We start from the raw sequence: 11,556 nt of genomic DNA, 5'->3' as shown, positions 1-11,556 counted from the left end.
TTTATGATGTTGAGGTAAGTTCCCTCTACGCCTACATTCTGGAGGGTTTTTATCATAAATGGGTGTTGAATTTTGTCAAAAGCTTTTTCTGCATCTGTTGAGATGATCATATGGTTTTTATCCTTCAATTTGTTAATATGGTTTATCACATTGATTGATTTGCATACATTGAAGAATCCTTGCATTCCTGGGATAAACCCCACTTAATCATGGTTTATGACCCTGTTAATGTGCTGTTGGATTCTGTTCTCTAGTATTTTGTTGAGGATTTTTGCATCTGTGTTCACCAGAGATATTCTTTCTTTGTGACATCTTTGTCTGGTTTTGGTATCAGGGTGATGGTGGCCTTGTAGAATGAGTTTGGGAGTGTTCCTCTCTCTGCTTTATTTTGGAAGAGTTTCAGAAGGATAGGTGTTGGCTCTTCTCTAAGTGTTTGATAGAATTCACCTGTGAAGCCATATGGCCCTGGGCTTTTGTTTGTTGGAAGATTTTTCATCATAGTCTCAATTTCAGTGCTTGTGATTGGTCTGTTTACATTTTCTATTTCTTCCTGGTTCAGTCTTGGAAGGTTGTGCTTTTCTAAGAATTTGTCCTTTCAAGTTCTCCATTTTATTGGCATAGAGTTGCTTGTAGTAATCTCTCAAGATCCTTTGTATTTCTGCAGTGTCATTTGTTATTTCTCCTTTTTCATTTCTAATTTGTTGATTTGAGTCTTCTCCCTTTTTTTCTTGATGAGTCTGGCTAAAGGTTTATCAATTTTGTTTATCTTCTCAAAGAACCAGCTTTTAGTTTTATTGATCTAAGCTATTGTTTCCTTCATTTCTTTTTCATTTTTTTATGATTTCTTTCCTTCTGGTAACTTTGGGTTTTTTTTGTTCTTCTTTCTCTAATTGCTTTAGGTGTAAGGTTAGGTTGTTTGAGATGTTTCTTGTTTCTTGAGGTAAGATTGTATTGCTATAAACTTCCCTCTTAGAACTGCTTTTGATGCATCCCGTAGATTGTGGGTCGTTGTGTTTTAATTGTCATTTGTTTCTAGGTATTTTTTGATTGCCTCTTTGATTTCTTCAGTGATCTCTTGGTTATTTAGTAACGTATTGTTTAGCCTCCATGTGTTTGTATTTTTTACAGATTTTTTTTCCTGTAATTGATATCTAGTCTCATAGAATTGTGGTTGGAAAAGATACTTGATATGATTTCAATTTTCTTAAATTTACCAAGGCTTGATTTGTGACCCAAGATATGATCTATCCTGGAGAATATTCCTTGAGCACTTGAGAAGAAAGTGTATTCTGTTGTTTTGGGTGGAATGTCCTATAAATATCAATTAAGTCCATCTTGTTTAATGTATCATTTAAAGCTTGTGTTTCCTTATTTATTTTCATTTTGGAAGATCTGTCCATTGGTGAAAGTGCGGTGTTAAAAGTCCCCTACTATGATTGTGTTACTATCGATTTCCCCTTTTATGACTGTTAGCATTTGCCTTATGTATTGACATGCTCCTATGTTAGGTGCATAAATATTTACAATTGTTATATGTTCTTCTTGGATTGATCCCTTCATCATTATGTAGTGTCCTTCTTTGTCTCTTATAATAGTCTTTGTTTTAAAGTCTATTTTGTCCTAATATGAGAATTGCTACTCCAGCTTTCTTTTGATTTCTATTTGCATGGAATATCTTTTTGCATCCCCTAACTTTCAGTTTGTATGTGTCCCTAGGTCTGAAATGGGACTTTTGTAGACAGCGTATATATGGGTCTTGTTTTTGTATCCAATCAGCCAGTCTATGTCTTTTGGTTGGAGAATTTAACCCATTTACATTTAAGGTAATTACCGATATGTATGTTCCTGTTACCATTTTCTTAATTGTTTTGGGTTTGTAATTGTAGATCTTTTCCTTCTCTTGTGTTTCCTGCCTAGAGAAGTTCCTTTAACATTTGTTGTAAAGCTGGTTTGGTGGTGCTGAATTCTCTTAGGTTTTGCTTGTCTGTAAAGGTTTTAATTTCTCCATCGAATCTGAATGAGATCCTTGCTGGGTACAGTAATCTTGGTTGTAGGTTTTTCCCTTTCATCACTTTAAATTATCCTGGCACTCCCTTCTGGCTTGCAGAGTTTTCTGCTGAAAGATCAGCTGTTAATCTTATGGGGATTCCCTTGCATGTTATTTGTTGTTTTTCCCTTGCTCATTTTAATATTTTTTCTTGGTATTTAATTTTTGATAGTCTGAATTATATGTGTCTTTGCATGTTTCTCCTTGGATTTATCCTGTATGGTACTCTGTGCTTCCTGGGCTAGATTGACTATTTCCTTTCCCATATTAAGCAAGTTTTCAACTATTATCTCTTCAAATATTTTCTCAGTCCCTTCCTTTTTCTCTTCTTCTTCTGGGACCCCTATAATTTGAATGTTGGTGCATTTAATTTTGTCCCAGAGGTCTCTGAGACTGTCTTCAATTCTTTTCATTCTTTTTTCTTTATTCTACTCTGCAGTAGTTATTTCCACTATTTTATCTTCCAGGTCACTTATCCATTCTTCTGCCTTAGTCATTCTGCTATTGATTCCTTCTAGAGAATTTTTTTTTTTTTTTTTTTTGCGGTATGTGGGCCTCTCACTGTTGTGGCCTCTCCTATTGCGGAGCACAGTTTCCAGATGTGCAGGCTCAGCGGCCATGCCTCACGGGCCCAGCCGCTCCGCGGCATGTGTGATCTTCCCAGACTGGGGCACGAACCCGTGTCCCCTGCATCGGCAGGCGGACTCTCAACCACTGTGCCACCAGGGAAGCCCCACATGTGTATTTTTAAATATACATGTGTCTATGTACATACATGCATATACCTAAAACATACACATAGTTTTAAATATATGTGTGTGTGTGTATATATAGATGTGAGTGTGTATGTGTGTGTGTGTGTGTGTGTGTGTGTGTGTGTATGGTATATATATGATTAGCAAATATTTTTATATAGGTCAACATTCATTCATCTTGGTGAGTTTCTCAGCTGGGTGAGTTATCCTTCTTGTTGGTTTCCTGTATAATTCTTTTATAAATTAATTAATTTTTTATTGAGATATAGTTGATTTACAATATTGTATTAATTTCAGGTGTACAACATAATGATTCAAAATTTTTATAGATTATATTCCATTTATAGTTATTAGAAAATATTGGCTATATATTCTGTGCTGTACAATAAATATATCTACAGTGTATCTTTGTAGCTTACCTGTTTTATACATAGAAGTTTGTACTTCTTAATCTTCTACCCCTGTCTTGTCCCTCCCCCTGTTCTCTCTCCCCACTAGGTGGGGAGACTAGTAACTCTTTATTCCACCATTTGTATTAATTTCTCAGGTTTCAGGTAGACTCTCTGGTTAGAAACAACAAACACTGACTTGGCCAACTTAAACACAGGTAGCATATTGCCAGAACTTTGGGAGTTCACAGTACCAAAGAGACAGTGAGAGAAAAAAGGTCTGAGAATTGACTAGAAAGAGCCACCCCACAAGGCCAGGGATCCTGTGGGTAAGAGTAGTTTTGTAGCAGAGAACCCTACTTTAGTGAATATACCCAGCCATTTTTAATCACTTAATCCTCAGTTCAAGATTCAAATTCTAGGGAGGGAGACTCTCATATCTTGAGTCCACCTTTTGTGTAGGGCTTGGCATGTGATGCACCAAACTGTGTGGGATGCTCCACTTTATGTATCCTGGGGAAGAGGATACTCTCCAGAAGGAAATTAGTTGCTGGTTGGAAGGGAGAAGGAACAATGAGAAGAGATGTCTGTTTATTGTTTTCGTGAGTTCCTTGAGCTCTGTAATCATGTTTGTTCTTGTCTTTGTTTCTAGGTTCCTAACATTATGCTGTCACAGACTGGAAGCTTAATAAATATTTTCTGACTCCTAGTGCCCAAGTAAGTAAAATTGACACATTTTTATAACATAATTGTAAACATTAAAAATCCACTTTCCTAAGCAACTAGTTTCCATTCTCCTCTTTATCCTAATAGTGTATCTTAAAATATGATCGAAGAAGAAAAGCAATTTATTGAAAAAATATTAAGGTCAGAATATACACTAGATTCAGCACTCACAATAGTAAAAACAAACAAACAAAAAGGCAAAACGTCTTCACTGTAGGGCCTCCCAGCTTATCCAGAGAGTGAGTCATGTAGACCAATGACCCGTGACACTCGTTATCGTAGACACTGGTGCCAAGAAGACTGATACTCATCACAACATTAGCTAAAACAAACCCAAACTGAAAACAGCCCAAATTTCCCATCACAGAGAAATAATTTTATAAATTTTCTTAAGTGTACTCAATGGAGTATTATTCAGGCACTAAGTATAAATATGAAGCTTATATGGCAACCTGGAAACATTAAAAACCAAATATAAAGTAGTATGGGTGATATATAATTGTGACTGTGAAAATATGAATGTATATGATGTATAAAAAACTTGGAGGCAGCACAGAGAAATGAAAACTGTTATTGCTAGAAAAATAGATGAGTTTTAGTTTTTCAGTTTCCTTTAGGCTGTTATAATATGGTTATATAATAAATAAATATGGTTACATAGGGAAAAGTTAGGACTATTTATTCAGTTTTCTCACTATTCAACAACAGCAAAATACTCTAAAATTGCTCCCTTACCTGATAATGGGATTTAATTCTATTCTCTAACTATAGCTGTGATTTCTGCTCTGAATGCTTGGGGAGACTGTCAGTCTGTATTAGTCTTTATTTATTCTTCATGAATTCTTGTTGGCTTTGCTTCCTGGGAGCAACTGTACTTTAGGGGCTATGGAAAGAAATATGTCAGTGACTCAGTAGATTTTAGTTAGAATAAATGGATGCTTTTGACCCTTGCTAATATGTTTTTTTAATTATTATTTTTATTACTCTCCAATAGCACATCTCTATGTAGGAGTCCCAAGTGTTTTAAACTCACTTTATCCAAACTGAAAACCTCATCCTCACTCAAATTCTTCTCTTTCCCCTGGGTACTCTATTTGTGTAGAATTCTCCAAAGTGTACAGGTTCTAACATTTGCTCCAAACGTAAGATCAGTGACCAGTTTCTGTAGATTTTGACATCGCCACTGTAGGCATATTAGTTCAGCCCTTTATTAACAGCTAACTTGTCTTTTTAACAGTGCCTGTTTTGCTCAACCTATTTTTTCTGTTCTAATTCTGCTTACACACCACTGCTACATCCTTCTGAAAGGGACCAAATAAAATCACATCTCTGCTTTAAAACCTCTGAAAGGCTTCCCATGCCTTACTTATATAAGTACAAATTCTATAGCTCAAACTCCTGCCCACTTTTGTAGCATTATCTTTCATGACTATCCTTCTCCTACCCTGTAAACTAACCAAACTAGCTGACTTCCTATTCCTGGATCCCATAACTGACTCCACTGTCTCTGTATCTTTGTTCGTGTTTGGTTTTTTTCCCCCTTTACTTGGAATGCCCTCCCATACTGGCCCTAATCCAATTACTACCTATCATTAAAAAAAAAAAAATTAACAATTACCCGTTTTATAATTTTTTGTTACTATTTCAGGTAAATGTGATCTTTCTTTCAGTCCAAGTTGAACTCTGCTGTGTCACTTTTTATAGTACTTAATCTGCTTTACTATAATCTAGATAGTGATTAGACTGTGCACGCTCTGAGCACAAATACAGCACCTTTTTCATCCTTGTGTCCATCTGCAACAACTAGCACAGAGCCATGGCTTGGTTTTTATCTCGAATTAGAGGAGGACACCAAAATTGTTGACAATAATTCATAGGATTAGAGGATATAAATTTTTATTTCCAGTTTAACTACTTTTTTTTGTTTGTTTCACAGAAAAGATACCAATGGGTCATACATAAGGAAGAAAAGGAAAGAAAGATGAATGAGAGAGGGTACATCCTTCTAAAATGTAAGTTAAACTTTAATAAGTTTAGAAAAAGAGTCATAGCTTTCCCTGTGTGTGTGCGCGTGCGTGCATGCTCTGAACCAAGCAGTCTGGATATGTCACTTGAAGAAATATATTAGTGAAATATGGTGCTTTATTTTCTCTTCTGTCTCTGAATATTTTGACCAATTCATTTTTAATGATTTTCTTAAGAGACCTTACTTTTTATTTTATTACAGACATCAATTTTATAGCCAGTACCCCTGCTAAGGTATGTAGTTGCTTGTAAAAACTGTCAGTTTTGCATGGAAAGCAGCACAGTTGAACAAGCCTGGGTAGATTTTCATGTCAGTGGGCCTGATTCACATTCTGATTCCACCCTCTAATGTCCACTTCAAACAAAATTTTAGACACAAGCATATTAGCATTCACTGAATTGATTTTTCTTTAGGCTTCAGTAACTTTACTCACTGATGAGAGTGAAGTTGTAATTAAACCAGCTGTGCTCAAGGAGCAGAAGCACTAAACTGAGTAGCCATTCTTTCTCATTAGCTCTAAACTCTTTCTCTCACCAATGCAAAGTTTTTTCTCCTTATATCTCCAGGGTTGAGCTTCACCCAAGGTCAAATCCTTCCTATGTTCAGTACAGTCATCTCTTTTTATCTTAACCTAGACAACAAAATATTTCTTTCGAAGTATTTTAATTCTAGACTGTAATATACCTGTCCTTTCTGCAGAATCAATTGCAGGCTCCCTTCTGTTCACTTGCCATCTCGTTTTTACGTTTTTACAGCCTAATACGGATTATCTCCCCCTGATTCTTGGACATGTTTCTCCTACTTACTGCTGGGTGCAAAAAAAAAAAAATGATCAGATGACTTTTTTGCATAGCAGTTAAAATTCATTTTTAATAATATTAAAAGCTAAGATTGACTAAGCATCTAATATGCCAGATTCTGGCATATTTTACTATTCCTGTATTGTGTCTTCACAGTTAACCTAGAAGGTAGGTACTACCCTAACTTTAAGAAGGAGAAAATTGGGAGAGGTTAAGAAAGTTGCCTGAGGAGACCAAGCCAATAGGTCCCAGAACCAGGATGCATATACCAGAAGCCTATTGTAAAACCTGAGCTCTTAGTCATCACAAGCTTTTTGCATTCTATTTTGTTTGGGAATTCTAAGTCACTCAGAATGGGTGGGGTGGGCTTGGCAAGATGTGCGGTCCCTTTAACACTTAGGATGTGATGAGATTTGTAATTCTCATCTATGAAAGGGATGTTTCTCCCCCACTTTTTTCTATTAAGGTTAAACAAGATCATCAGGGAAAATATTTTGAAACTTTACAGATGTTAATAATTTGTATTTCAGCTTTGTAATCTCAAATCAGGATTACGTCCATCTTCAGCCATCTTCCTGGGGCACCAGAGGGAAACTGTGCACAAACAAATCCTCTTTTCCAGCAGCCAGATCTTCATAGGTGCCAATAATAAGGAAGAATCATCTACATTTATCTTTTCCTAGACCCCTCAATTTCATGTTCTCATCCCTACTGCCACTTGCCTTTGAGATATTTCACTCTACATAAGGGGAGGAGAGATCTTACAGACAAAAGCCACATCAGTACATTATGTAGTCACAGACTTTTAGATCAGGGGAAAACCTAAAATAGGACTACTTAACCTCTGTAATGCTTAAGAGAAACTTAGACTGTTTTATAAATAAAGATCCGGAGAATTGGCAGGGTTAGTGGATTGACTGAGGGCACACAGTAGATTATTGGCAGTACCAATCTTAAAACCCAGGGGTTTGAGCCCCAAACCAGTGCCTGCTGGACTTTGTCATGAGCTGTTCCTGAATAAAGCTCCAGCAAAGTGCAAGCTAAAAAAGAAATTTGGTAGCAATTAGTTGAACAGAGTCCAACTATGTTCTCCTGTTTCTTTCTCATGAAAGAATGTGGTTGTAATGTAATGTGGTTGTGAAATGCATCAAAAAGCTGACAGGGTATACCATTCATTTATACCTTTACCATAAGAATCATTGATCAATAGTCTAGTGACATGAGAAACAAAATGCAGTTTGGAATGAGGGTGGTACTTTCAACACAGGAGTCACAGTTGTCCTTCTTGTTTTATATAATGCCCAGCATAGCACTATAGTCATATGGTCATTAATTTAATAATAACCACATTTAGAAAGAGAAGTCACAAGGCGTTTGGGGCAGGGGAAGAATTATTTATTTATCATGTGTCTGCATATTACTGGGCATTTTGCTGCTCAAGTTACATAGGTCCCTTTATGTCAATGATAACCTTTAAAATTTTTATTATTTTAATTTTAGATGCAAGGAAAATCATGCTCAGAGAAGTTGAGCAACGTGCCCAAGGTCATCTGTTTGGTGTTAGTTATCTATTCATACATAACACTTTCCTTCAAAAATAGAAGCTTAAAAAATCATTTCTAGGCTTCTGGGGTGGGGGTGGGGGGGCGCAGGAATCTGGGAACAGCTGCAGCTTATTTGCATGGTTCTGGCTCTGAGTTTTTCCCAAAGCTGCAATCAAGGTGTCAACTAATTTGCCATCATTTTAAGCTTGACTGGGTCTGGAGGATCCACTTCCCAGCTCACATCATGGCTGTTGGCAGGAGATTTAATTTCCTTGGCACGTGGTTCTGATGAAATGGCTTTTCCTGGAGTGTGAGATGCAAGGAAGAGAGAGCAAACCCAAGATAAAATTCACAGTTTTTTATAACCAAATCTTAGGAGGAACATAACATCTTTTCTTCCATATTCTATTCAATGGAAGAGAGTTTTATCTACATTCAAGAGGAGGGAATTTAAAGGTTCACCTCTTAAGGAGAAGAATATCAAAGAATGTATGGACGTATGTCAAAAATATTAAATTATTAACAGAAAGAGCTAACATAACTTAATATTATTTTATGCATTGGGAGTGGGTTGTCAAAAAAAAGTCCATTGTTCCTTGTAAAATAACATCAGAATGATAAAAAAAATCTAAAAATGTTCTATTTAGGTAATAGAAGCATTTCATGTGTTACTAATTGGAGGCAGACACAATTCATTTGTTCAGCATAATTGGTTGGCACTGTATCGTTAATAGTATTGAGTTCTGGGGATACAGTGTAGTAGAGGAGACTAATGTAATATGAAGTGAAGTAGGTAATAGTAATGTTATGACAGGAAAGATCAAAGCACATGTGGGGGCACAGGAGAACTGGCCAATATTATGGGATGGGGAGGATTGGGGGAGGGACTAGGAAAGTCATTCAAGTGGAACTCATCCTTAAAAGAAGTAATAAATTAGGAGAAATTGTATGCAGAATGTACTTTAGTGCAAATGCACTCGCAAGAAAGAAGGAGAAGCTTCCAAACAAGGGAATAGCTTTCATGGGAGAGGATTCAGCTTGGGCAGAAAACCCAGAGAATCGGGGATAAATAAAATGGTCTGCCAGGTCCAGGGAACTCCTGGAGATGTGTTAAGGTTGTAGATGGCAGGGCACAGGTAATGAGGTCCTAAAAAAGATAAGACCAGAAGTTAGGGAAATGCATGGAATACCTTGCTTCCCAGTGAGGAGTTTGGCTTTTATTCTAGACTAGTGTTTTCAATTTTAGTAAGGTATGTCCCACCACCACAATTTTTGCCAAGTCTTTGTATTATCTGTACTATTATTTGTGCAGTGTTTTAAACAACAGTCTAAAATCTTACCTCAATATATTTACTTTACAATAGAACATTTTGAATTGTATATACAAATTTTATTTATGTTTTTATATTGCACATTAAATACAAAAATTATGGGCTTCCCTGGTGGCCCAGTGGTTGAGAGTCCGCCTGCCGATGCAGGGGACACGGGTTCGTGCCCCAGTTTGGGAAGATCCCACGTGCCGCGGAGCGGCTGGGCCCGTGAGCCATGGCTGCTGAGCCTGCGCGTCTGGAGCCTGTGCTCCGCAACGGGAGAGGCCACAACAGTGAGAGGCCCACGTACCGCAAAAAAAAAAAAAAAAAAAATATATATATATATATATAAATTATATTGACGAGTAGGATAGAGAAGGGGCTTTGGAAACTTTTAAGCAAATAAGCAGTATGATAAGATTTGTGTTTCATAGAAATCACTCTGAGAGCTGTGTGGAAGGTGTATAGGAGGGGTACACATAGGACACAGCTTTCCAGTTGCATGTACCTTGAAGTGTGCTGGCCCATGACTGTTTTCTTGAGGCAGAGTCCTGCTTAAACAAATCTCCTCCTTCTGCCTGAGGATCATAAGAGTCTCAAGCTAAGCAGCACAGAGTATAAGTAAATCTTGAACCGGAGAGCCCTGCTGTGTTCCCTTCTATGAATTCCCAGTAGAAATAAGCTAATTCCACCATCTTCTTCTAGCCCATAAGAAGAAAGTGGAAACCTTGTTTGGAGTTACGGAAACTGTTTCTTCTTGGTTTGTCTCAATTTATCCAGAATACTCTGATTAGTGATAAACACTGGCAAGTGTATCGGCTTCTCTCAAACAGAGTGAAGTAAGCCAGAAAGAGAAAACAAATATTGTATATTAACACATATAAGTGGAATCTAGAAAAATGGTACAGATGAACCTATTTGCAGGGCAGGAATAGAGACGTAGACGTAGAGAACGGACATGTGGACCCAGGTGGGGGGAAGGGGAGGGTGGGGCAAATTGGGAGATTAGGTTTGACATAAATACACTACCATGTGTAAAATAGATAGCTAGTGCGAACCTGTTGTATAGCACAGGGAGCTCAGCTCGGGGCTCTGTGATGACCTAGATGAGTCGGGGCGGGGAGGGAGGTCCAAGAGGGAGGGGATATAGGTATACATACAGCTGATTCACTTCACTGTACAGCAGAAACTAACAACATTGTCAAGCAACTCCAAATAAAAAGAAAAAAGAAAAATATCCATTATGGCTGTTATTAGTTATTAACTTCATCTCAAAAAAGCTTGCTTAGCAATATTAATATTTAAGATACCTGAGCCATGGTGAAAGTTCCTAGGTTGCTATTAAAGACATGCTTAGTCTTAGATGTATTCATGGGTTCCTATAACTTCTGGAAGCCTGGCAGAGCCATTCAGAAAATGTCTTACCTGTGGTTCTCTTTAATAGTTAGAGAAAACTTGAAATGGATCAACAAAGGCTTAAGGGAATGTCAGATTTTCAGTTTGGGATATGTTGAAATTACTTTAAAACGGATGGATAGTCTCAGCGATATTGCTTAAATGACAGCACTGAAGTGGCACAGAGAAAGAAAAGGATGTAACTGCTCCAACCCATTCTCCTTCAGCTTGTGAATGTGCCTCATATTGTTTAATAGTGTAGCAAGAATTAAAGAAATTATGCAGTCCTTTTTTAACTTAGGGATTGAGCTTTAATGCTTGATTTAAATGGGTTTTGCAATGTTTCCAACTCTTAGAGGTAAAAACATTTCTCACTTTTTTTTTTTTTTTTTTTGATATACTGAGGAAATGAAAAACAACAATGGCTTTTAATTAGACCTGGGGCCTCATGCACAGTTTCCTATGTTACACTTGCTGACACATTTCTGACCACGGGGAGTTTATTTAACAGCATGGTATTATCTAGGAACAATGGGAGGAGAGGGTGTGTAGAAAATAAGTCCT

This window comes from Monodon monoceros, unplaced genomic scaffold (assembly GCF_005190385.1).
Source record: "Monodon monoceros isolate NGI ecotype Baffin Bay Population unplaced genomic scaffold, NGI_Narwhal_1 Super_Scaffold_7, whole genome shotgun sequence".
Taxonomy (NCBI): Eukaryota; Metazoa; Chordata; class Mammalia; order Artiodactyla; family Monodontidae; genus Monodon; species Monodon monoceros.
The sequence above is the reverse complement of the archived record's forward strand: the minus strand, read 5'-3'. Positions refer to the sequence as shown.